We start from the raw sequence: 27,096 nt of genomic DNA on the forward strand, positions 1-27,096 counted from the left end.
TTTTCAGAGCTGTGTTTCCACCTATGAATTTATATTAGAAACAATAGAAAAGTTTGTTGTCATGAGATTTTTTAAGTAAATAATAATTATAACAATAAAATATTGGATTCTTTGGTTTTTCGGTGTTGCCGACTTTATTTTTGTTTATATAATTATTTGTAACTTTTTATTGAGAATTGAGTTTTTAATTATTTTAAACTTTAACATTTAAAATAATTAGTTTTTTTTTTTTTTTTTGCATGGTCAGCATTGAGGAGAGAGTAACACATTTCACCGCAGCACTTTGTGTGTGTGTGTGTGCGTGCATGTGTGTATAATACCTATACCTGCTGCAGTCAACCTAAAACCTACAGTAGGTTGACATAAAACCAAAACAACATCCATTCTTGTCTTAGGACATTTTATTTGGCAAATTTTAAAATAACAGTAAGTATATGTGACATGTTAAATATATAGTATAATTTGCTGGTTTTAAACATACAGAATAATAATAAATATAGTTATGAAACAACCATAACACCAAATGTTGACTAATGAAAGTACATTTATAACAACTATTTATTTGTTAGACTTCTGTATTGTCAAACCATGTTGCATACAAATGCATTCAACAGACTTATATGACAGTGCATTGCTGTAGAGGACAAATAAAACACGAGACAGGTGTTTAGAAAGAGTATAGTTTATTTAGTTTGACATGCAAACTTATCTAAACAAGACACACTTTAAGAAAACAGCCCGGAAACATTATAATGCGCGCGCTCGTGAATATAACCCGCGGTTGTCTTCAACTGTTGTCTTCAATAGTCCTTCTTTGCTCAACAACTGAGCTGAAAAACAAAGCAAAACATTACAACAGTCAGACATGGAGCAAAGAGCATAGAATTACCAAGAGGCGACACTCTACAATTTGGGAAACAATAACGCGCTTTTTGAATAATATAAATAAATAAAAAGCAGCTGATTTCCATCGCGACAGCAATGACGAGCGATCGCTATCACTTGAAACTGGCGGAATCCGGGTCTGTTGCTCTTGGTCATTCTAAGCTCTTTGCTAAAGGTTTAATCATAACAGTTACCGTGGTTTCTATTTCAAACTATAGTAAACTAAAGTTTGAAACTATAGTTTAAAATAGAATATGAGTGGGCCTCGCTACTCCCACCCACCATAATCCTCGCAGCGAGGTCCCACTACCGGCCGCCCGTGTTTCCCCGAGGGTCCTCGGGGGTTATGTTCTCCCTGCCTAGGGCTCAAAGGCCGCCTCGCTGACAGAGCACACGAGCTTTATAGGAATGCATATGCAAATTTTTACAAGGCACGTCACTGTTGTCTCGCTGTCATGGCGAGCGCTGAGGAGGGCTCACCTGATTGGACCACAGAGACTCAGGAATCTGCGTCAGGGCGAGTTGCCGTCTGCTGTGGACAAAAATATATTAAATATATTTAATATATATATTTTTACGTTTTTGGTGCTGTGTAATATTCTGAGATACTTTATACGGTTCCTTTTACAGCATCCATGGTGTAAATTAAGCGTTTCCGGCGAATTGAATGCCAATGCAAAATCTGGTGCGTTTAAGGTCTGTTTTCTTTCAAAATCAGCGATCTCCACAAGCTGAGTGATATCCGATTTAAAGTGGGTCTCAGATTGTACAAGAAGCACTGCATTAAATTACATTTCCCCCGCCATATCCTTATAATATGAGCAATATATTTTACCCCAGTATATTCAATGGAGCTTCTGCGTTAGCCTGCCGATTCTGACGGGCGCGTGCGAGTAAACAGCTTTTTGTCTCGTTTTACGCTTGAGCAACTAAATAAATGCAAAAGTTTAGTTAACTGAAGGTATGTTAATGACATTACAACATCGATGCTGTATAAGGAACCGTATAAAATGGGAAAAAAAAAGTTCACAATAACAGGTCACCGGAAGTGTATCAGCATGGAAACAGCACTAGCTCGGCATATACCCTATTTAAATAGGAACTTATATACATCTAATATATCTAGAAAACTACAGGAGTATTACATACTAAGCAACAGAATCCTGTGGTGCCACAGAAATGTTTAAGTGATACCACACACTACCACAAGAATACCGCAGGAGTATTACATACTGTACAACACAGAATCCTGTGGTAAAACATCCCAAAAAAAACAACAAAGTACTACACAATCATCACATGGTTTTTGTTTTGTACATTTGATGGTTTACCACATGAAATACCACATGCTACCACAAAAATATTACAGGAATATAACAGTAATACCACACGCTCTACCACAAGAATATCCCAGGAATATTACATATTGTATAACAGAATCCTGTGGTAAATACTACCACAATATGAAAGTGATACACTACCACAAGAATACTACAGGAGTATCACATACTGTTCAGCACAGAATCATGTGGTAAAACGTCCCAAAAAACAACAAAGTACTACACAGTTACCACATAACATTTGATGGTTTACCACATAGAATACCGCAGGTAATGTTTGTAATGGAGGGTGTCGGTCATCTTGTTGTTTCAATTGCAAATTTATTCCAGTACACAAACATTTGCACACTGAAAAGTTTTTACAATAAATATGAATACATGTGATGTTACTTTGTAAGAATAGGTATTTCTTAATGAAACGACTTAAATGCAGAACATACTGATTTTACCTTGCACTGAGAAAAAAAAAATGTTTTAGAAAAAAACAGAACAAAAAAGCTAATTCTTGTGATATTGTACTGCAGAAATTGCTGTAGCAATCCTGTGATATTTAGCTGTGTTGGTATTACCACACAAAAACAACAGAGAAACCACATACTTCATCCAATGGTAAATTCCTGTGAAATTTTACTGCAGAAAGTGCTGTAGTAATCCTGTCATATTTAGCTTTGCTCATTTTTTTGTGTGGTAAATTTATGTTGTACTGCTGAAATACCACAGGATTACCACAGGACATTTTTGTAAATCCGGTCGCACACCAGAAGCGAACTTAAGTCCAACTTTTGTGCTACAGAAAAGCCCAACAGTTTGTAACGACATAAGGGCATGTGCTAGCTAGACAATATTTTAAATGTCATCCTCTAGTATTAATTATCATAAAAATTCACATTTTCAAAAGAACTCCTCGTATTATAGTAAAACAGATAGTGAAGGGTTAACTAGTGAGTCTTTTCGTCATTTTATTTGATTTCTTTTTTATTACTACAGGTTTGGAACAACATGAGGATCAGATTATTTATTATTATTATTATTATTAATTTATTTTTTTTGCTTTGGATGAAGTTTTTATATTTTTATTGTTTTTATTCAATAATATGTGCATGATTGTGATAAATGTAGGCAGTTCCTTTGAAAATATGCTATATGTACCAGGGATGTCAAACTCCTGGAGGGCCGCAGCCCAGCAGAATTTAGTTCCAGCCCTGCTTCAACACACTACCTTTAGATTTAGTTTGATCAGGTGTGTTTAATTAGTATAACTGCAGTGTTACCCTGTAGATTGTGCAGTAAATAACTGTAAAATAGCCAGTGTTTTGCTGTAATAAAAGGAAACAGTATTTTACTGTAAAAGGAGTAGACTTTGTATGAAATTGTGTAGTGCAAAGAATAAATTACAGTAATTTATTTTATGTACTCATTACAACTTTGACAATAAATAGCAAATTACTGTTCAACCATTACCGTCCCATCCACTCTGATGCTTTATGTTGCTAATTATAGAGACGTGCATTTTGAAGGCTGAAAACAATGATTTGGGCATCACCACACACTCCCACAGGCTGTCTGTCTTAAAAAGTTTTCAGAAAATGCTGGCCCTTTAAGGGAGTCAGGTGTTTGATTTGTTTACTGCTGAGTGTGCTTCATTCTCTGTCCATCAATTCAGATGTAGAGTCTGATATGTTTTAGGCTTTAAATAAGAATCTACAATGAGTAAGTAAAATGTGTTCAAATGTTTTTGAGGGTTTCTAAAATAAGGCTGTGTTTTAAGTTATATTGTTGTTATCTTGAACTGTGTACTTGAAAGCTACATTGTTAGCTAGTTAGCCCCTCCTCGTATAACTTCTTACATTTATTGTATATTGCATACTGCCATAATGTACAGATGTTAACAGTTTTATGTATCTTTCTGGCAACTAAGCCAAAATTAAATTCCATCGCCTCAGTAAGGTAACATGTGCACAGAAATCATCACAGGGAATCACAAAAACATATGATACACTTAACCATCCACACACAAAAGCTCCACTGTCAGCTCCCAGGTTGTGAGTTTGTTGCTAAGTATTTTTCAGAGCTGTGTTTCCACCTATGAATTTATATTAGAAACAATAGAAAAGTTTGTTGTCATGAGATTTTTTAAGTAAATAATAATTATAACAATAAAATATTGGATTCTTTGGTTTTTCGGTGTTGCCGACTTTATTTTTGTTTATATAATTATTTGTAACTTTTTATTGAGAATTGAGTTTTTAATTATTTTAAACTTTAACATTTAAAATAATTAGTTTTTTTTTTTTTTGCATGGTCAGCATTGAGGAGAGAGTAACACATTTCACCGCAGCACTTTGTGTGTGTGTGTGCATGTGTGTATAATACCTATACCTGCTGCTCTCAACCTTAAACCTACAGTAGGTTGACATAAAACCAAAACAACACCCATTCTTGTCTTAGGACATTTTATTTGGCAAATTTTAAAATAACAGTAAGTATATGTGACATGTTAAATATATAGTATAATTTGCTGGTTTTAAACATACAGAATAATAATAAATATAGTTATGAAACAACCATAACACCAAATGTTGACTAATGAAAGTACATTTATAACAACTATTTATTTGTTAGACTTCTGTATTGTCAAACCATGTTGCATACAAATGCATTCAACAGACTTATATGACAGTGCATTGCTGTAGAGGACAAATAAAACACGAGACAGGTGTTTAGAAAGAGTATAGTTTATTTAGTTTGACATGCAAACTTATCTAAACAAGACACACTTTCAGAAAACAGCCCGGAAACATTATAATGCGCGCGCTCGTGAATATAACCCGCGGTTGTCTTCAACTGTTGTCTTCAATAGTCCTTCTTTGCTCAACAACTGAGCTGAAAAACAAAGCAAAACATTACAACAGTCAGACATGGAGCAAAGAGCATAGAATTACCAAGAGGCGACACTCTACAATTTGGGAAACAATAACGCGCTTTTTGAATAATATAAATAAATAAAAAGCAGCTGCTTTCCATCGCGACAGCAATGACGAGCGATCGCTATCACTTGAAACTGGCGGAATCCGGGTCTGTTGCTCTTGGTCATTCTAAGCTCTTTGCTAAAGGTTTAATCATAACAGTTACCGTGGTTTCTATTTCAAACTATAGTAAACTAAAGTTTGAAACTATAGTTTAAAATAGAAGATGAGTGGGCCTCGCTACTCCCACCCACCATAACCCTCGCAGCGAGGTCCCACTACCGGCCGCCCGTGTTTCCCCGAGGGTCCTCGGGGTTGTGTTCTCCCTGCCTAGGGCTCAAAGGCCGCCTCGCTGACAGAGCACACGAGCTTTATAGGAATGCATATGCAAATTTTTACAAGGCACGTCACTGTTGTCTCGCTGTCATGGCGAGCGCTGAGGAGGGCTCACCTGATTGGACCACAGAGACTCAGGAATCTGCGTCAGGGCGGGTTGCCGTTTGCTGTGGACAAAAATATATTAAATATATTTAATATATATATTTTTACGTTTTTGGTGCTGTGTAATATTCTGAGATACTTTATACGGTTCCTTTTACAGCATCCATGGTGTAAATTAAGCGTTTCCGGCGAATTGAATGCCAATGCAAAATCCGGTGCGTTTAAGGTCTGTTTTCTTTCAAAATCAGCGATCTCCACAAGCTGAGTGATATCCGATTTAAAGTGGGTCTCAGATTGTACAAGAAGCACTGCATTAAATTACATTTCCCCCGCCATATCCTTATAATATGAGCAATATATTTTACCCCAGTATATTCAATGGAGCTTCTGCGTTAGCCTGCCGATTCTGACGGGCGCGTGCGAGTAAACAGCTTTTTGTCTCGTTTTACGCTTGAGCAACTAAATAAATGCAAAAGTTTATTTAACTGAAGGTATGTTAATGACATTACAACATCGATGCTGTATAAGGAACCGTATAAAATGGGAAAAAAAAGTTCACAATAACAGGTCACCGGAAGTGTATCAGCATGGAAACAGCACTAGCTCGGCATATACCCTATTTAAATAGGAACTTATATACATCTAATATATCTAGAAAACTACAGGTGTATTACATACTAAGCAACAGAATCCTGTGGTGCCACAGAAATGTTTAAGTGATACCACACACTACCACAAGAATACCGCAGGAGTATTACATACTGTACAACACAGAATCCTGTGGTAAAACATCCCAAAAAAAACAACAAAGTACTACACAATCATCACATGGTTTTTGTTTTGTACATTTGATGGTTTACCACATGAAATACCACATGCTACCACAAAAATATTACAGGAATATAACAGTAATACCACACGCTCTACCACAAGAATATCCCAGGAATATTACATATTGTATAACAGAATCCTGTGGTAAATACTACCACAATATGAAAGTGATACACTACCACAAGAATACTACAGGAGTATCACATACTGTACAGCACAGAATCATGTGGTAAAACGTCCCAAAAAACAACAAAGTACTACACAGTTACCACATAACATTTGATGGTTTACCACATAGAATACCGCAGGTAATGTTTGTAATGGAGGGTGTCGGTCATCTTGTTGTTTCAATTGCAAATTTATTCCAGTACACAAACATTTGCACACTGAAAAGTTTTTACAATAAATATGAATACATGTGATGTTACTTTGTAAGAATAGGTATTTCTTAATGAAACGACTTAAATGCAGAACATACTGATTTTACCTTGCACTGAGAAAAAAAAAATGTTTTAGAAAAAAACAGAACAAAAAAGCTAATTCTTGTGATATTGTACTGCAGAAATTGCTGTAGCAATCCTGTGATATTTAGCTGTGTTGGTATTACCACACAAAAACAACAGAGAAACCACATACTTCATCCAATGGTAAATTCCTGTGAAATTTCACTGCAGAAAGTGCTGTAGTAATCCTGTCATATTTAGCTTTGCTCATTTTTTTGTGTGGTAAAGTTATGTTGTACTGCTGAAATACCACAGGATTACCACAGGACATTTTTGTAAATCCGGTCGCACACCAGAAGCGAACTTAAGTCCAACTTTTGTGCTACAGAAAAGCCCAACAGTTTGTAACGACATAAGGGCATGTGCTAGCTAGACAATATTTTAAATGTCATCCTCTAGTATTAATTATCATAAAAATTCACATTTTCAAAAGAACTCCTCGTATTATAGTAAAACAGATAGTGAAGGGTTAACTAGTGAGTCTTTTCGTCATTTTATTTGATTTCTTTTTTATTACTACAGGTTTGGAACAACATGAGGATCAGATTATTTATTATTATTATTATTATTAATTTATTTTTTTTGCTTTGGATGAAGTTTTTATATTTTTATTGTTTTTATTCAATGATATGTGCATGATTGTGATAAATGTAGGCAGTTCCTTTGAAAATATGCTATATGTACCAGGGATGTCAAACTCCTGGAGGGCCGCAGCCCAGCAGAATTTAGTTCCAGCCCTGCTTCAACACACTACCTTTAGATTTAGTTTGATCAGGTGTGTTTAATTAGTATAACTGCAGTGTTACCCTGTAGATTGTGCAGTAAATAACTGTAAAATAGCCAGTGTTTTGCTGTAATAAAAGGAAACAGTATTTTACTGTAAAAGGAGTAGACTTTGTATGAAACTGTGTAGTGCAAAGAATAAATTACAGTAATTTATTTTATGTACTCATTACAACTTTGACAATAAATAGCAAATTACTGTTCAACCATTACCGTCCCATCCACTCTGATGCTTTATGTTGCTAATCATAGAGACGTGCATTTTGAAGGCTGAAAACAATGATTTGGGCATCACCACACACTCCCACAGGCTGTCTGTCTTAAAAAGTTTTCAGAAAATGCTGGCCCTTTAAGGGAGTCAGGTGTTTGATTTGTTTACTGCTGAGTGTGCTTCATTCTCTGTCCATCAATTCAGATGTAGAGTCTGATATGTTTTAGGCTTTAAATAAGAATCTACAATGAGTAAGTAAAATGTGTTCAAATGTTTTTGAGGGTTTCTAAAATAAGGCTGTGTTTTAAGTTATATTGTTGTTATCTTGAACTGTGTACTTGAAAGCTACATTGTTAGCTAGTTAGCCCCTCCTCGTATAACTTCTTACATTTATTGTATATTGCATACTGCCATAATGTACAGATGTTAACAGTTTTATGTATCTTTCTGGCAACTAAGCCAAAATTAAATTCCATCGCCTCAGTAAGGTAACATGTGCACAGAAATCATCACAGGGAATCACAAAAACATATGATACACTTAACCATCCACACACAAAAGCTCCACTGTCAGCTCCCAGGTTGTGAGTTTGTTGCTAAGTATTTTTCAGAGCTGTGTTTCCACCTATGAATTTATATTAGAAACAATAGAAAAGTTTGTTGTCATGAGATTTTTTAAGTAAATAATAATTATAACAATAAAATATTGGATTCTTTGGTTTTTCGGTGTTGCCGACTTTATTTTTGTTTATATAATTATTTGTAACTTTTTATTGAGAATTGAGTTTTTAATTATTTTAAACTTTAACATTTAAAATAATTAGTTTTTTTTTTGCATAGTCAGCATTGAGGAGAGAGTAACACATTTCACCGCAGCACTTTGTGTGTGTGTGTGTGTGTGCATGTGTGTATAATACCTATACCTGCTGCAGTCAACCTAAAACCTACAGTAGGTTGACATAAAACCAAAACAACACCCATTCTTGTCTTAGGACATTTTATTTGGCAAATTTTAAAATAACAGTAAGTATATGTGACATGTTAAATATATAGTATAATTTGCTGGTTTTAAACATACAGAATAATAATAAATATAGTTATGAAACAACCATAACACCAAATGTTGACTAATGAAAGTACATTTATAACAACTATTTATTTGTTAGACTTCTGTATTGTCAAACCATGTTGCATACAAATGCATTCAACAGACTTATATGACAGTGCATTGCTGTAGAGGACAAATAAAACACGAGACAGGTGTTTAGAAAGAGTATAGTTTATTTAGTTTGACATGCAAACTTATCTAAACAAGACACACTTTCAGAAAACAGCCCGGAAACATTATAATGCGCGCGCTCGTGAATATAACCCGCGGTTGTCTTCAACTGTTGTCTTCAATAGTCCTTCTTTGCTCAACAACTGAGCTGAAAAACAAAGCAAAACATTACAACAGTCAGACATGGAGCAAAGAGCATAGAATTACCAAGAGGCGACACTCTACAATTTGGGAAACAATAACGCGCTTTTTGAATAATATAAATAAATAAAAAGCAGCTGCTTTCCATCGCGACAGCAATGACGAGCGATCGCTATCACTTGAAACTGGCGGAATCCGGGTCTGTTGCTCTTGGTCATTCTAAGCTCTTTGCTAAAGGTTTAATCATAACAGTTACCGTGGTTTCTATTTCAAACTATAGTAAACTAAAGTTTGAAACTATAGTTTAAAATAGAAGATGAGTGGGCCTCGCTACTCCCACCCACCATAACCCTCGCAGCGAGGTCCCACTACCGGCCGCCCGTGTTTCCCCGAGGGTCCTCGGGGTTGTGTTCTCCCTGCCTAGGGCTCAAAGGCCGCCTCGCTGACAGAGCACACGAGCTTTATAGGAATGCATATGCAAATTTTTACAAGGCACGTCACTGTTGTCTCGCTGTCATGGCGAGCGCTGAGGAGGGCTCACCTGATTGGACCACAGAGACTCAGGAATCTGCGTCAGGGCGGGTTGCCGTTTGCTGTGGACAAAAATATATTAAATATATTTAATATATATATTTTTACGTTTTTGGTGCTGTGTAATATTCTGAGATACTTTATACGGTTCCTTTTACAGCATCCATGGTGTAAATTAAGCGTTTCCGGCGAATTGAATGCCAATGCAAAATCCGGTGCGTTTAAGGTCTGTTTTCTTTCAAAATCAGCGATCTCCACAAGCTGAGTGATATCCGATTTAAAGTGGGTCTCAGATTGTACAAGAAGCACTGCATTAAATTACATTTCCCCCGCCATATCCTTATAATATGAGCAATATATTTTACCCCAGTATATTCAATGGAGCTTCTGCGTTAGCCTGCCGATTCTGACGGGCGCGTGCGAGTAAACAGCTTTTTGTCTCGTTTTACGCTTGAGCAACTAAATAAATGCAAAAGTTTATTTAACTGAAGGTATGTTAATGACATTACAACATCGATGCTGTATAAGGAACCGTATAAAATGGGAAAAAAAAGTTCACAATAACAGGTCACCGGAAGTGTATCAGCATGGAAACAGCACTAGCTCGGCATATACCCTATTTAAATAGGAACTTATATACATCTAATATATCTAGAAAACTACAGGTGTATTACATACTAAGCAACAGAATCCTGTGGTGCCACAGAAATGTTTAAGTGATACCACACACTACCACAAGAATACCGCAGGAGTATTACATACTGTACAACACAGAATCCTGTGGTAAAACATCCCAAAAAAAACAACAAAGTACTACACAATCATCACATGGTTTTTGTTTTGTACATTTGATGGTTTACCACATGAAATACCACATGCTACCACAAAAATATTACAGGAATATAACAGTAATACCACACGCTCTACCACAAGAATATCCCAGGAATATTACATATTGTATAACAGAATCCTGTGGTAAATACTACCACAATATGAAAGTGATACACTACCACAAGAATACTACAGGAGTATCACATACTGTACAGCACAGAATCATGTGGTAAAACGTCCCAAAAAACAACAAAGTACTACACAGTTACCACATAACATTTGATGGTTTACCACATAGAATACCGCAGGTAATGTTTGTAATGGAGGGTGTCGGTCATCTTGTTGTTTCAATTGCAAATTTATTCCAGTACACAAACATTTGCACACTGAAAAGTTTTTACAATAAATATGAATACATGTGATGTTACTTTGTAAGAATAGGTATTTCTTAATGAAACGACTTAAATGCAGAACATACTGATTTTACCTTGCACTGAGAAAAAAAAAATGTTTTAGAAAAAAACAGAACAAAAAAGCTAATTCTTGTGATATTGTACTGCAGAAATTGCTGTAGCAATCCTGTGATATTTAGCTGTGTTGGTATTACCACACAAAAACAACAGAGAAACCACATACTTCATCCAATGGTAAATTCCTGTGAAATTTCACTGCAGAAAGTGCTGTAGTAATCCTGTCATATTTAGCTTTGCTCATTTTTTTGTGTGGTAAAGTTATGTTGTACTGCTGAAATACCACAGGATTACCACAGGACATTTTTGTAAATCCGGTCGCACACCAGAAGCGAACTTAAGTCCAACTTTTGTGCTACAGAAAAGCCCAACAGTTTGTAACGACATAAGGGCATGTGCTAGCTAGACAATATTTTAAATGTCATCCTCTAGTATTAATTATCATAAAAATTCACATTTTCAAAAGAACTCCTCGTATTATAGTAAAACAGATAGTGAAGGGTTAACTAGTGAGTCTTTTCGTCATTTTATTTGATTTCTTTTTTATTACTACAGGTTTGGAACAACATGAGGATCAGATTATTTATTATTATTATTATTATTAATTTATTTTTTTTTTGCTTTGGATGAAGTGTTTATATTTTTATTGTTTTTATTCAATGATATGTGCATGATTGTGATAAATGTAGGCAGTTCCTTTGAAAATATGCTATGTACCAGGGATGTCAAACTCCTGGAGGGCCGCAGCCCAGCAGAATTTAGTTCCAGCCCTGCTTCAACACACTACCTTTAGATTTAGTTTGATCAGGTGTGTTTAATTAGTATAACTGCAGTGTTACCCTGTAGATTGTGCAGTAAATAACTGTAAAATAGCCAGTGTTTTGCTGTAATAAAAGGAAACAGTATTTTACTGTAAAAGGAGTAGACTTTGTATGAAACTGTGTAGTGCAAAGAATAAATTACAGTAATTTATTTTATGTACTCATTACAACTTTGACAATAAATAGCAAATTACTGTTCAACCATTACCGTCCCATCCACTCTGATGCTTTATGTTGCTAATCATAGAGACGTGCATTTTGAAGGCTGAAAACAATGATTTGGGCATCACCACACACTCCCACAGGCTGTCTGTCTTAAAAAGTTTTCAGAAAATGCTGGCCCTTTAAGGGAGTCAGGTGTTTGATTTGTTTACTGCTGAGTGTGCTTCATTCTCTGTCCATCAATTCAGATGTAGAGTCTGATATGTTTTAGGCTTTAAATAAGAATCTACAATGAGTAAGTAAAATGTGTTCAAATGTTTTTGAGGGTTTCTAAAATAAGGCTGTGTTTTAAGTTATATTGTTGTTATCTTGAACTGTGTACTTGAAAGCTACATTGTTAGCTAGTTAGCCCCTCCTCGTATAACTTCTTACATTTATTGTATATTGCATACTGCCATAATGTACAGATGTTAACAGTTTTATGTATCTTTCTGGCAACTAAGCCAAAATTAAATTCCATCGCCTCAGTAAGGTAACATGTGCACAGAAATCATCACAGGGAATCACAAAAACATATGATACACTTAACCATCCACACACAAAAGCTCCACTGTCAGCTCCCAGGTTGTGAGTTTGTTGCTAAGTATTTTTCAGAGCTGTGTTTCCACCTATGAATTTATATTAGAAACAATAGAAAAGTTTGTTGTCATGAGATTTTTTAAGTAAATAATAATTATAACAATAAAATATTGGATTCTTTGGTTTTTCGGTGTTGCCGACTTTATTTTTGTTTATATAATTATTTGTAACTTTTTATTGAGAATTGAGTTTTTAATTATTTTAAACTTTAACATTTAAAATAATTAGTTTTTTTTTTGCATAGTCAGCATTGAGGAGAGAGTAACACATTTCACCGCAGCACTTTGTGTGTGTGTGTGTGTGTGCATGTGTGTATAATACCTATACCTGCTGCAGTCAACCTAAAACCTACAGTAGGTTGACATAAAACCAAAACAACACCCATTCTTGTCTTAGGACATTTTATTTGGCAAATTTTAAAATAACAGTAAGTATATGTGACATGTTAAATATATAGTATAATTTGCTGGTTTTAAACATACAGAATAATAATAAATATAGTTATGAAACAACCATAACACCAAATGTTGACTAATGAAAGTACATTTATAACAACTATTTATTTGTTAGACTTCTGTATTGTCAAACCATGTTGCATACAAATGCATTCAACAGACTTATATGACAGTGCATTGCTGTAGAGGACAAATAAAACACGAGACAGGTGTTTAGAAAGAGTATAGTTTATTTAGTTTGACATGCAAACTTATCTAAACAAGACACACTTTCAGAAAACAGCCCGGAAACATTATAATGCGCGCGCTCGTGAATATAACCCGCGGTTGTCTTCAACTGTTGTCTTCAATAGTCCTTCTTTGCTCAACAACTGAGCTGAAAAACAAAGCAAAACATTACAACAGTCAGACATGGAGCAAAGAGCATAGAATTACCAAGAGGCGACACTCTACAATTTGGGAAACAATAACGCGCTTTTTGAATAATATAAATAAATAAAAAGCAGCTGCTTTCCATCGCGACAGCAATGACGAGCGATCGCTATCACTTGAAACTGGCGGAATCCGGGTCTGTTGCTCTTGGTCATTCTAAGCTCTTTGCTAAAGGTTTAATCATAACAGTTACCGTGGTTTCTATTTCAAACTATAGTAAACTAAAGTTTGAAACTATAGTTTAAAATAGAAGATGAGTGGGCCTCGCTACTCCCACCCACCATAACCCTCGCAGCGAGGTCCCACTACCGGCCGCCCGTGTTTCCCCGAGGGTCCTCGGGGGTTATGTTCTCCCTGCCTAGGGCTCAAAGGCCGCCTCGCTGACAGAGCACACGAGCTTTATAGGAATGCATATGCAAATTTTTACAAGGCACGTCACTGTTGTCTCGCTGTCATGGCGAGCGCTGAGGAGGGCTCACCTGATTGGACCACAGAGACTCAGGAATCTGCGTCAGGGCGGGTTGCCGTCTGCTGTGGACAAAAATATATTAAATATATTTAATATATATATTTTTGCGTTTTTGGTGCTGTGTAATATTCTGAGATACTTTATACGGTTCCTTTTACAGCATCCATGGTGTAAATTAAGCGTTTCCGGCGAATTGAATGCCAATGCAAAATCCGGTGCGTTTAAGGTCTGTTTTCTTTCAAAATCAGCGATCTCCACAAGCTGAGTGATATCCGATTTAAAGTGGGTCTCAGATTGTACAAGAAGCACTGCATTAAATTACATTTCCCCCGCCATATCCTTATAATATGAGCAATATATTTTACCCCAGTATATTCAATGGAGCTTCTGCGTTAGCCTGCCGATTCTGACGGGCGCGTGCGAGTAAACAGCTTTTTGTCTCGTTTTACGCTTGAGCAACTAAATAAATGCAAAAGTTTAGTTAACTGAAGGTATGTTAATGACATTACAACATCGATGCTGTATAAGGAACCGTATAAAATGGGGAAAAAAAAGTTCACAATAACAGGTCACCGGAAGTGTATCAGCATGGAAACAGCACTAGCTCGGCATATACCCTATTTAAATAGGAACTTATATACATCTAATATATCTAGAAAACTACAGGAGTATTACATACTAAGCAACAGAATCCTGTGGTGCCACAGAAATGTTTAAGTGATACCACACACTACCACAAGAATACCGCAGGAGTATTACATACTGTACAACACAGAATCCTGTGGTAAAACATCCCAAAAAAAACAACAAAGTACTACACAATCATCACATGGTTTTTGTTTTGTACATTTGATGGTTTACCACATGAAATACCACATGCTACCACAAAAATATTACAGGAATATAACAGTAATACCACACGCTCTACCACAAGAATATCCCAGGAATATTACATATTGTATAACAGAATCCTGTGGTAAATACTACCACAATATGAAAGTGATACACTACCACAAGAATACTACAGGAGTATCACATACTGTACAGCACAGAATCATGTGGTAAAACGTCCCAAAAAACAACAAAGTACTACACAGTTACCACATAACATTTGATGGTTTACCACATAGAATACCGCAGGTAATGTTTGTAATGGAGGGTGTCGGTCATCTTGTTGTTTCAATTGCAAATTTATTCCAGTACACAAACATTTGCACACTGAAAAGTTTTTACAATAAATATGAATACATGTGATGTTACTTTGTAAGAATAGGTATTTCTTAATGAAACGACTTAAATGCAGAACATACTGATTTTACCTTGCACTGAGAAAAAAAAAATGTTTTAGAAAAAAACAGAACAAAAAAGCTAATTCTTGTGATATTGTACTGCAGAAATTGCTGTAGCAATCCTGTGATATTTAGCTGTGTTGGTATTACCACACAAAAACAACAGAGAAACCACATACTTCATCCAATGGTAAATTCCTGTGAAATTTCACTGCAGAAAGTGCTGTAGTAATCCTGTCATATTTAGCTTTGCTCATTTTTTTGTGTGGTAAAGTTATGTTGTACTGCTGAAATACCACAGGATTACCACAGGACATTTTTGTAAATCCGGTCGCACACCAGAAGCGAACTTAAGTCCAACTTTTGTGCTACAGAAAAGCCCAACAGTTTGTAACGACATAAGGGCATGTGCTAGCTAGACAATATTTTAAATGTCATCCTCTAGTATTAATTATCATAAAAATTCACATTTTCAAAAGAACTCCTCGTATTATAGTAAAACAGATAGTGAAGGGTTAACTAGTGAGTCTTTTCGTCATTTTATTTGATTTCTTTTTTATTACTACAGGTTTGGAACAACATGAGGATCAGATTATTTATTATTATTATTATTATTAATTTATTTTTTTTTGCTTTGGATGAAGTTTTTATATTTTTATTGTTTTTATTCAATGATATGTGCATGATTGTGATAAATGTAGGCAGTTCCTTTGAAAATATGCTATGTACCAGGGATGTCAAACTCCTGGAGGGCCGCAGCCCAGCAGAATTTAGTTCCAGCCCTGCTTCAACACACTACCTTTAGATTTAGTTTGATCAGGTGTGTTTAATTAGTATAACTGCAGTGTTACCCTGTAGATTGTGCAGTAAATAACTGTAAAATAGCCAGTGTTTTGCTGTAATAAAAGGAAACAGTATTTTACTGTAAAAGGAGTAGACTTTGTATGAAATTGTGTAGTGCAAAGAATAAATTACAGTAATTTATTTTATGTACTCATTACAACTTTGACAATAAATAGCAAATTACTGTTCAACCATTACCGTCCCATCCACTCTGATGCTTTATGTTGCTAATTATAGAGACGTGCATTTTGAAGGCTGAAAACAATGATTTGGGCATCACCACACACTCCCACAGGCTGTCTGTCTTAAAAAGTTTTCAGAAAATGCTGGCCCTTTAAGGGAGTCAGGTGTTTGATTTGTTTACTGCTGAGTGTGCTTCATTCTCTGTCCATCAATTCAGATGTAGAGTCTGATATGTTTTAGGCTTTAAATAAGAATCTACAATGAGTAAGTAAAATGTGTTCAAATGTTTTTGAGGGTTTCTAAAATAAGGCTGTGTTTTAAGTTATATTGTTGTTATCTTGAACTGTGTACTTGAAAGCTACATTGTTAGCTAGTTAGCCCCTCCTCGTATAACTTCTTACATTTATTGTATATTGCATACTGCCATAATGTACAGATGTTAACAGTTTTATGTATCTTTCTGGCAACTAAGCCAAAATTAAATTCCATCGCCTCAGTAAGGTAACATGTGCACAGAAATCATCACAGGGAATCACAAAAACATATGATACACTTAACCATCCACACACAAAAGCTCCACTGTCAGCTCCCAGGTTGTGAGTTTGTTGCTAAGTATTTTTCAGAGCTGTGTTTCCACCTATGAATTTATATTAGAAACAATAGAAAAGTTTGTTGTCATGAGATTTTTTAAGTAAATAATAATTATAACAATAAAATATTGGATTCTTTGGTTTTTCGGTGTTGCCGACTTTATTTTTGTTTATATAATTATTTGTAACTTTTTATTGAGAATTGAGTTTTTAATTATTTTAAACTTTAACATTTAAAATAATTAGTTTTTTTTTTTTTTTGCATGGTCAGCATTGAGGAGAGAGTAACACATTTCACCGCAGCACTTTGTGTGTGTGTGTGTGCGTGCATGTGTGTATAATACCTATACCTGCTGCAGTCAACCTAAAACCTACAGTAGGTTGACATAAAACCAAAACAACATCCATTCTTGTCTTAGGACATTTTATTTGGCAAATTTTAAAATAACAGTAAGTATATGTGACATGTTAAATATATAGTATAATTTGCTGGTTTTAAACATACAGAATAATAATAAATATAGTTATGAAACAACCATAACACCAAATGTTGACTAATGAAAGTACATTTATAACAACTATTTATTTGTTAGACTTCTGTATTGTCAAACCATGTTGCATACAAATGCATTCAACAGACTTATATGACAGTGCATTGCTGTAGAGGACAAATAAAACACGAGACAGGTGTTTAGAAAGAGTATAGTTTATTTAGTTTGACATGCAAACTTATCTAAACAAGACACACTTTAAGAAAACAGCCCGGAAACATTATAATGCGCGCGCTCGTGAATATAACCCGCGGTTGTCTTCAACTGTTGTCTTCAATAGTCCTTCTTTGCTCAACAACTGAGCTGAAAAACAAAGCAAAACATTACAACAGTCAGACATGGAGCAAAGAGCATAGAATTACCAAGAGGCGACACTCTACAATTTGGGAAACAATAACGCGCTTTTTGAATAATATAAATAAATAAAAAGCAGCTGATTTCCATCGCGACAGCAATGACGAGCGATCGCTATCACTTGAAACTGGCGGAATCCGGGTCTGTTGCTCTTGGTCATTCTAAGCTCTTTGCTAAAGGTTTAATCATAACAGTTACCGTGGTTTCTATTTCAAACTATAGTAAACTAAAGTTTGAAACTATAGTTTAAAATAGAATATGAGTGGGCCTCGCTACTCCCACCCACCATAACCCTCGCAGCGAGGTCCCACTACCGGCCGCCCGTGTTTCCCCGAGGGTCCTCGGGGGTTATGTTCTCCCTGCCTAGGGCTCAAAGGCCGCCTCGCTGACAGAGCACACGAGCTTTATAGGAATGCATATGCAAATTTTTACAAGGCACGTCACTGTTGTCTCGCTGTCATGGCGAGCGCTGAGGAGGGCTCACCTGATTGGACCACAGAGACTCAGGAATCTGCGTCAGGGCGAGTTGCCGTCTGCTGTGGACAAAAATATATTAAATATATTTAATATATATATTTTTACGTTTTTGGTGCTGTGTAATATTCTGAGATACTTTATACGGTTCCTTTTACAGCATCCATGGTGTAAATTAAGCGTTTCCGGCGAATTGAATGCCAATGCAAAATCCGGTGCGTTTAAGGTCTGTTTTCTTTCAAAATCAGCGATCTCCACAAGCTGAGTGATATCCGATTTAAAGTGGGTCTCAGATTGTACAAGAAGCACTGCATTAAATTACATTTCCCCCGCCATATCCTTATAATATGAGCAATATATTTTACCCCAGTATATTCAATGGAGCTTCTGCGTTAGCCTGCCGATTCTGACGGGCGCGTGCGAGTAAACAGCTTTTTGTCTCGTTTTACGCTTGAGCAACTAAATAAATGCAAAAGTTTAGTTATCTGAAGGTATGTTAATGACATTACAACATCGATGCTGTATAAGGAACCGTATAAAATGGGAAAAAAAAAGTTCACAATAACAGGTCACCGGAAGTGTATCAGCATGGAAACAGCACTAGCTCGGCATATACCCTATTTAAATAGGAACTTATATACATCTAATATATCTAGAAAACTACAGGAGTATTACATACTAAGCAACAGAATCCTGTGGTGCCACAGAAATGTTTAAGTGATACCACACACTACCACAAGAATACCGCAGGAGTATTACATACTGTACAACACAGAATCCTGTGGTAAAACATCCCAAAAAAAACAACAAAGTACTACACAATCATCACATGGTTTTTGTTTTGTACATTTGATGGTTTACCACATGAAATACCACATGCTACCACAAAAATATTACAGGAATATAACAGTAATACCACACGCTCTACCACAAGAATATCCCAGGAATATTACATATTGTATAACAGAATCCTGTGGTAAATACTACCACAATATGAAAGTGATACACTACCACAAGAATACTACAGGAGTATCACATACTGTACAGCACAGAATCATGTGGTAAAACGTCCCAAAAAACAACAAAGTACTACACAGTTACCACATAACATTTGATGGTTTACCACATAGAATACCGCAGGTAATGTTTGTAATGGAGGGTGTCGGTCATCTTGTTGTTTCAATTGCAAATTTATTCCAGTACACAAACATTTGCACACTGAAAAGTTTTTACAATAAATATGAATACATGTGATGTTACTTTGTAAGAATAGGTATTTCTTAATGAAACGACTTAAATGCAGAACATACTGATTTTACCTTGCACTGAGAAAAAAAAAATGTTTTAGAAAAAAACAGAACAAAAAAGCTAATTCTTGTGATATTGTACTGCAGAAATTGCTGTAGCAATCCTGTGATATTTAGCTGTGTTGGTATTACCACACAAAAACAACAGAGAAACCACATACTTCATCCAATGGTAAATTCCTGTGAAATTTTACTGCAGAAAGTGCTGTAGTAATCCTGTCATATTTAGCTTTGCTCATTTTTTTGTGTGGTAAATTTATGTTGTACTGCTGAAATACCACAGGATTACCACAGGACATTTTTGTAAATCCGGTCGCACACCAGAAGCGAACTTAAGTCCAACTTTTGTGCTACAGAAAAGCCCAACAGTTTGTAACGACATAAGGGCATGTGCTAGCTAGACAATATTTTAAATGTCATCCTCTAGTATTAATTATCATAAAAATTCACATTTTCAAAAGAACTCCTCGTATTATAGTAAAACAGATAGTGAAGGGTTAACTAGTGAGTCTTTTCGTCATTTTATTTGATTTCTTTTTTATTACTACAGGTTTGGAACAACATGAGGATCAGATTATTTATTATTATTATTATTATTAATTTATTTTTTTTGCTTTGGATGAAGTTTTTATATTTTTATTGTTTTTATTCAATGATATGTGCATGATTGTGATAAATGTAGGCAGTTCCTTTGAAAATATGCTATATGTACCAGGGATGTCAAACTCCTGGAGGGCCGCAGCCCAGCAGAATTTAGTTCCAGCCCTGCTTCAACACACTACCTTTAGATTTAGTTTGATCAGGTGTGTTTAATTAGTATAACTGCAGTGTTACCCTGTAGATTGTGCAGTAAATAACTGTAAAATAGCCAGTGTTTTGCTGTAATAAAAGGAAACAGTATTTTACTGTAAAAGGAGTAGACTTTGTATGAAATTGTGTAGTGCAAAGAATAAATTACAGTAATTTATTTTATGTACTCATTACAACTTTGACAATAAATAGCAAATTACTGTTCAACCATTACCGTCCCATCCACTCTGATGCTTTATGTTGCTAATCATAGAGACGTGCATTTTGAAGGCTGAAAACAATGATTTGGGCATCACCACACACTCCCACAGGCTGTCTGTCTTAAAAAGTTTTCAGAAAATGCTGGCCCTTTAAGGGAGTCAGGTGTTTGATTTGTTTACTGCTGAGTGTGCTTCATTCTCTGTCCATCAATTCAGATGTAGAGTCTGATATGTTTTAGGCTTTAAATAAGAATCTACAATGAGTAAGTAAAATGTGTTCAAATGTTTTTGAGGGTTTCTAAAATAAGGCTGTGTTTTAAGTTATATTGTTGTTATCTTGAACTGTGTACTTGAAAGCTACATTGTTAGCTAGTTAGCCCCTCCTCGTATAACTTCTTACATTTATTGTATATTGCATACTGCCATAATGTACAGATGTTAACAGTTTTATGTATCTTTCTGGCAACTAAGCCAAAATTAAATTCCATCGCCTCAGTAAGGTAACATGTGCACAGAAATCATCACAGGGAATCACAAAAACATATGATACACTTAACCATCCACACACAAAAGCTCCACTGTCAGCTCCCAGGTTGTGAGTTTGTTGCTAAGTATTTTTCAGAGCTGTGTTTCCACCTATGAATTTATATTAGAAACAATAGAAAAGTTTGTTGTCATGAGATTTTTTAAGTAAATAATAATTATAACAATAAAATATTGGATTCTTTGGTTTTTCGGTGTTGCCGACTTTATTTTTGTTTATATAATTATTTGTAACTTTTTATTGAGAATTGAGTTTTTAATTATTTTAAACTTTAACATTTAAAATAATTAGTTTTTTTTTTTTTTTTTGCATGGTCAGCATTGAGGAGAGAGTAACACATTTCACCGCAGCACTTTGTGTGTGTGTGTGTGTGCATGTGTGTATAATACCTATACCTGCTGCAGTCAACCTTAAACCTACAGTAGGTTGACATAAAACCAAAACAACACCCATTCTTGTCTTAGGACATTTTATTTGGCAAATTTTAAAATAACAGTAAGTATATGTGACATGTTAAATATATAGTATAATTTGCTGGTTTTAAACATACAGAATAATAATAAATATAGTTATGAAACAACCATAACACCAAATGTTGACTAATGAAAGTACATTTATAACAACTATTTATTTGTTAGACTTCTGTATTGTCAAACCATGTTGCATACAAATGCATTCAACAGACTTATATGACAGTGCATTGCTGTAGAGGACAAATAAAACACGAGACAGGTGTTTAGAAAGAGTATAGTTTATTTAGTTTGACATGCAAACTTATCTAAACAAGACACACTTTCAGAAAACAGCCCGGAAACATTATAATGCGCGCGCTCGTGAATATAACCCGCGGTTGTCTTCAACTGTTGTCTTCAATAGTCCTTCTTTGCTCAACAACTGAGCTGAAAAACAAAGCAAAACATTACAACAGTCAGACATGGAGCAAAGAGCATAGAATTACCAAGAGGCGACACTCTACAATTTGGGAAACAATAACGCGCTTTTTGAATAATATAAATAAATAAAAAGCAGCTGCTTTCCATCGCGACAGCAATGACGAGCGATCGCTATCACTTGAAACTGGCGGAATCCGGGTCTGTTGCTCTTGGTCATTCTAAGCTCTTTGCTAAAGGTTTAATCATAACAGTTACCGTGGTTTCTATTTCAAACTATAGTAAACTAAAGTTTGAAACTATAGTTTAAAATAGAAGATGAGTGGGCCTCGCTACTCCCACCCACCATAACCCTCGCAGCGAGGTCCCACTACCGGCCGCCCGTGTTTCCCCGAGGGTCCTCGGGGTTATGTTCTCCCTGCCTAGGGCTCAAAGGCCGCCTCGCTGACAGAGCACACGAGCTTTATAGGAATGCATATGCAAATTTTTACAAGGCACGTCACTGTTGTCTCGCTGTCATGGCGAGCGCTGAGGAGGGCTCACCTGATTGGACCACAGAGACTCAGGAATCTGCGTCAGGGCGGGTTGCCGTTTGCTGTGGACAAAAATATATTAAATATATTTAATATATATATTTTTACGTTTTTGGTGCTGTGTAATATTCTGAGATACTTTATACGGTTCCTTTTACAGCATCCATGGTGTAAATTAAGCGTTTCCGGCGAATTGAATGCCAATGCAAAATCCGGTGCGTTTAAGGTCTGTTTTCTTTCAAAATCAGCGATCTCCACAAGCTGAGTGATATCCGATTTAAAGTGGGTCTCAGATTGTACAAGAAGCACTGCATTAAATTACATTTCCCCCGCCATATCCTTATAATATGAGCAATATATTTTACCCCAGTATATTCAATGGAGCTTCTGCGTTAGCCTGCCGATTCTGACGGGCGCGTGCGAGTAAACAGCTTTTTGTCTCGTTTTACGCTTGAGCAACTAAATAAATGCAAAAGTTTAGTTAACTGAAGGTATGTTAATGACATTACAACATCGATGCTGTATAAGGAACCGTATAAAATGGGAAAAAAAAGTTCACAATAACAGGTCACCGGAAGTGTATCAGCATGGAAACAGCACTAGCTCGGCATATACCCTATTTAAATAGGAACTTATATACATCTAATATATCTAGAAAACTACAGGAGTATTACATACTAAGCAACAGAATCCTGTGGTGCCACAGAAATGTTTAAGTGATACCACACACTACCACAAGAATACCGCAGGAGTATTACATACTGTACAACACAGAATCCTGTGGTAAAACATCCCAAAAAAAACAACAAAGTACTACACAATCATCACATGGTTTTTGTTTTGTACATTTGATGGTTTACCACATGAAATACCACATGCTACCACAAAAATATTACAGGAATATAACAGTAATACCACACACTCTACCACAAGAATATCCCAGGAATATTACATATTGTATAACAGAATCCTGTGGTAAATACTACCACAATATGAAAGTGATACACTACCACAAGAATACTACAGGAGTATCACATACTGTACAGCACAGAATCATGTGGTAAAACGTCCCAAAAAACAACAAAGTACTACACAGTTACCACATAACATTTGATGGTTTACCACATAGAATACCGCAGGTAATGTTTGTAATGGAGGGTGTCGGTCATCTTGTTGTTTCAATTGCAAATTTATTCCAGTACACAAACATTTGCACACTGAAAAGTTTTTACAATAAATATGAATACATGTGATGTTACTTTGTAAGAATAGGTATTTCTTAATGAAACGACTTAAATGCAGAACATACTGATTTTACCTTGCACTGAGAAAAAAAAAATGTTTTAGAAAAAAACAGAACAAAAAAGCTAATTCTTGTGATATTGTACTGCAGAAATTGCTGTAGCAATCCTGTGATATTTAGCTGTGTTGGTATTACCACACAAAAACAACAGAGAAACCACATACTTCATCCAATGGTAAATTCCTGTGAAATTTCACTGCAGAAAGTGCTGTAGTAATCCTGTCATATTTAGCTTTGCTCATTTTTTTGTGTGGTAAAGTTATGTTGTACTGCTGAAATACCACAGGATTACCACAGGACATTTTTGTAAATCCGGTCGCACACCAGAAGCGAACTTAAGTCCAACTTTTGTGCTACAGAAAAGCCCAACAGTTTGTAACGACATAAGGGCATGTGCTAGCTAGACAATATTTTAAATGTCATCCTCTAGTATTAATTATCATAAAAATTCACATTTTCAAAAGAACTCCTCGTATTATAGTAAAACAGATAGTGAAGGGTTAACTAGTGAGTCTTTTCGTCATTTTATTTGATTTCTTTTTTATTACTACAGGTTTGGAACAACATGAGGATCAGATTATTTATTATTATTATTATTATTAATTTATTTTTTTTGCTTTGGATGAAGTTTTTATATTTTTATTGTTTTTATTCAATGATATGTGCATGATTGTGATAAATGTAGGCAGTTCCTTTGAAAATATGCTATATGTACCAGGGATGTCAAACTCCTGGAGGGCCGCAGCCCAGCAGAATTTAGTTCCAGCCCTGCTTCAACACACTACCTTTAGATTTAGTTTGATCAGGTGTGTTTAATTAGTATAACTGCAGTGTTACCCTGTAGATTGTGCAGTAAATAACTGTAAAATAGCCAGTGTTTTGCTGTAATAAAAGGAAACAGTATTTTACTGTAAAAGGAGTAGACTTTGTATGAAATTGTGTAGTGCAAAGAATAAATTACAGTAATTTATTTTATGTACTCATTACAACTTTGACAATAAATAGCAAATTACTGTTCAACCATTACCGTCCCATCCACTCTGATGCTTTATGTTGCTAATTATAGAGACGTGCATTTTGAAGGCTGAAAACAATGATTTGGGCATCACCACACACTCCCACAGGCTGTCTGTCTTAAAAAGTTTTCAGAAAATGCTGGCCCTTTAAGGGAGTCAGGTGTTTGATTTGTTTACTGCTGAGTGTGCTTCATTCTCTGTCCATCAATTCAGATGTAGAGTCTGATATGTTTTAGGCTTTAAATAAGAATCTACAATGAGTAAGTAAAATGTGTTCAAATGTTTTTGAGGGTTTCTAAAATAAGGCTGTGTTTTAAGTTATATTGTTGTTATCTTGAACTGTGTACTTGAAAGCTACATTGTTAGCTAGTTAGCCCCTCCTCGTATAACTTCTTACATTTATTGTATATTGCATACTGCCATAATGTACAGATGTTAACAGTTTTATGTATCTTTCTGGCAACTAAGCCAAAATTAAATTCCATCGCCTCAGTAAGGTAACATGTGCACAGAAATCATCACAGGGAATCACAAAAACATATGATACACTTAACCATCCACACACAAAAGCTCCACTGTCAGCTCCCAGGTTGTGAGTTTGTTGCTAAGTATTTTTCAGAGCTGTGTTTCCACCTATGAATTTATATTAGAAACAATAGAAAAGTTTGTTGTCATGAGATTTTTTAAGTAAATAATAATTATAACAATATGTTGGCGCAGCCATTTTCGTGTATGGTAACCGGTATATAATCTTAATTACACGGAGGTAAAATAACTCACGTCTCTCCTCGGTTTTCTGCTGAACCGGAATACATTTATTTGCATATGTCCAAATATGGGAAGCAGGTAACACAGGACATGACAGTCTGAGGGCACATCCAATAGTAACGCTAACACCCCCACTTGCACTCATACTGTACAGTATACAAACTGTATATGGTAACACAAATGTTCGATTTACATACCAAACAAAAAACCTTTGAATTTTTCCAGCTTAAACTTTGTCACTGGTTTAGTCATGACATCGGCTACCATGTCTTCTGTGGGACAGTACTCAACAGTCACTTTTCCATCGCTCAGTGCCGATCGAATGAAATGATACCGTACATCCACATGTTTGCATCTTTGACGGCACACTGGATTCTTTGATAGTGCAATGGCACCTTGATTGTCCTCAAAAATCTGTACAGGCATATACATGCAGTCATTTTCCATACTGTCCAATAACTGTACAAGGTACATGCTTTCTTGTGTGGTTACAGTCAGTGCCATATACTCTGCCTCGCATGTCGATAGAGCTACTGTGGACTGTTTCTTTGACTTCCATGAGATCAAAGGACCATTTGCAGAAAGGCTGAAACAGTACCCTGTTGTGCTTCTTCTGTCATTTAGATCTGAGGCAAAATCAGCATCACAATATGCCACAAGTTTAAGTTTTTCATCACTTTTCTTGTAACATAGCTCCTGATCAATTGTACCCCTCAAGTACCTCATAACATGTTTAACCGTAGACCAGAGCTGTTCGTTTGGTTTGGACAAATACTGTGATAGTTTACTAAGAACCCAACTTAGATCAGGTCTAGTACATGTCATTAGGTAGATCAAACTACCTACTGCCTCACGATACCTTTTAGGATCAATAGGATCACTATCACTGTCGTAACCCAATTTCAGCTCACATGGTGTTGATCTGGGTTTACAGTCTAACATATTGAATCTCTCCAGTATTCGCAATATGTATCTTTTCTGGTTTACCCTTACAGTTCCCTTACTTTGATCGAAATCAATTCCCAGAAAATGTTTGAGCTTTCCCAGATCTTTCATTTTGAATTTTGATGTCAGCATTTCTTTCACATCCTTCAGTAAACTGTTGTCACTAGCAGCTATGATGAGATCATCTACCCAGATTATTATGATCACCCTGTCTTTACCACTTCGCTTACTGTACACACAGTAATCAGCCAGATTCTGTATGAAATCATTTTCAGTGAGATACACATGTAACATTTTGTTCCAATTT

The 27,096-nt window shown here is 35.7% G+C and overlaps 4 long non-coding RNA genes across 4 annotated transcripts; 1 reads left to right on the forward strand and 3 right to left on the reverse strand.

Annotated features, from left to right (window-relative positions):
* The first annotated feature begins 220 nt into the window (after positions 1-220).
* Positions 221-5,501, forward strand: LOC147837682 (uncharacterized). Its single transcript, XR_015526448.1, has 2 exons — positions 221-356; positions 4,635-5,501. It is a non-coding gene; the product is annotated as an uncharacterized LOC147837682 (long non-coding RNA).
* A 2,754-nt stretch (positions 5,502-8,255) lies between these two features.
* LOC147837683 (uncharacterized) lies at positions 8,256-9,815 on the reverse strand. Its single transcript, XR_015526450.1, has 2 exons — positions 8,839-9,815; positions 8,256-8,761 (listed from the first exon to the last, which is right to left on the reverse strand). It is a non-coding gene; the product is annotated as an uncharacterized LOC147837683 (long non-coding RNA).
* A 2,718-nt stretch (positions 9,816-12,533) lies between these two features.
* Positions 12,534-14,094, reverse strand: LOC147837684 (uncharacterized). The gene is made up of 2 exons (XR_015526451.1): positions 13,117-14,094; positions 12,534-13,039 (listed from the first exon to the last, which is right to left on the reverse strand). It is a non-coding gene; the product is annotated as an uncharacterized LOC147837684 (long non-coding RNA).
* A 2,718-nt stretch (positions 14,095-16,812) lies between these two features.
* Positions 16,813-17,841, reverse strand: LOC147837685 (uncharacterized). Its single transcript, XR_015526449.1, has 2 exons — positions 17,401-17,841; positions 16,813-17,318 (listed from the first exon to the last, which is right to left on the reverse strand). It is a non-coding gene; the product is annotated as an uncharacterized LOC147837685 (long non-coding RNA).
* Between the last annotated feature and the right edge of the window lie 9,255 nt (positions 17,842-27,096).

This window comes from Danio rerio, chromosome 25 (assembly GCF_052040795.2).
Source record: "Danio rerio strain M-AB ecotype USA chromosome 25, GRCz13ab, whole genome shotgun sequence".
Classification (NCBI taxonomy): Eukaryota; Metazoa; Chordata; class Actinopteri; order Cypriniformes; family Danionidae; genus Danio; species Danio rerio.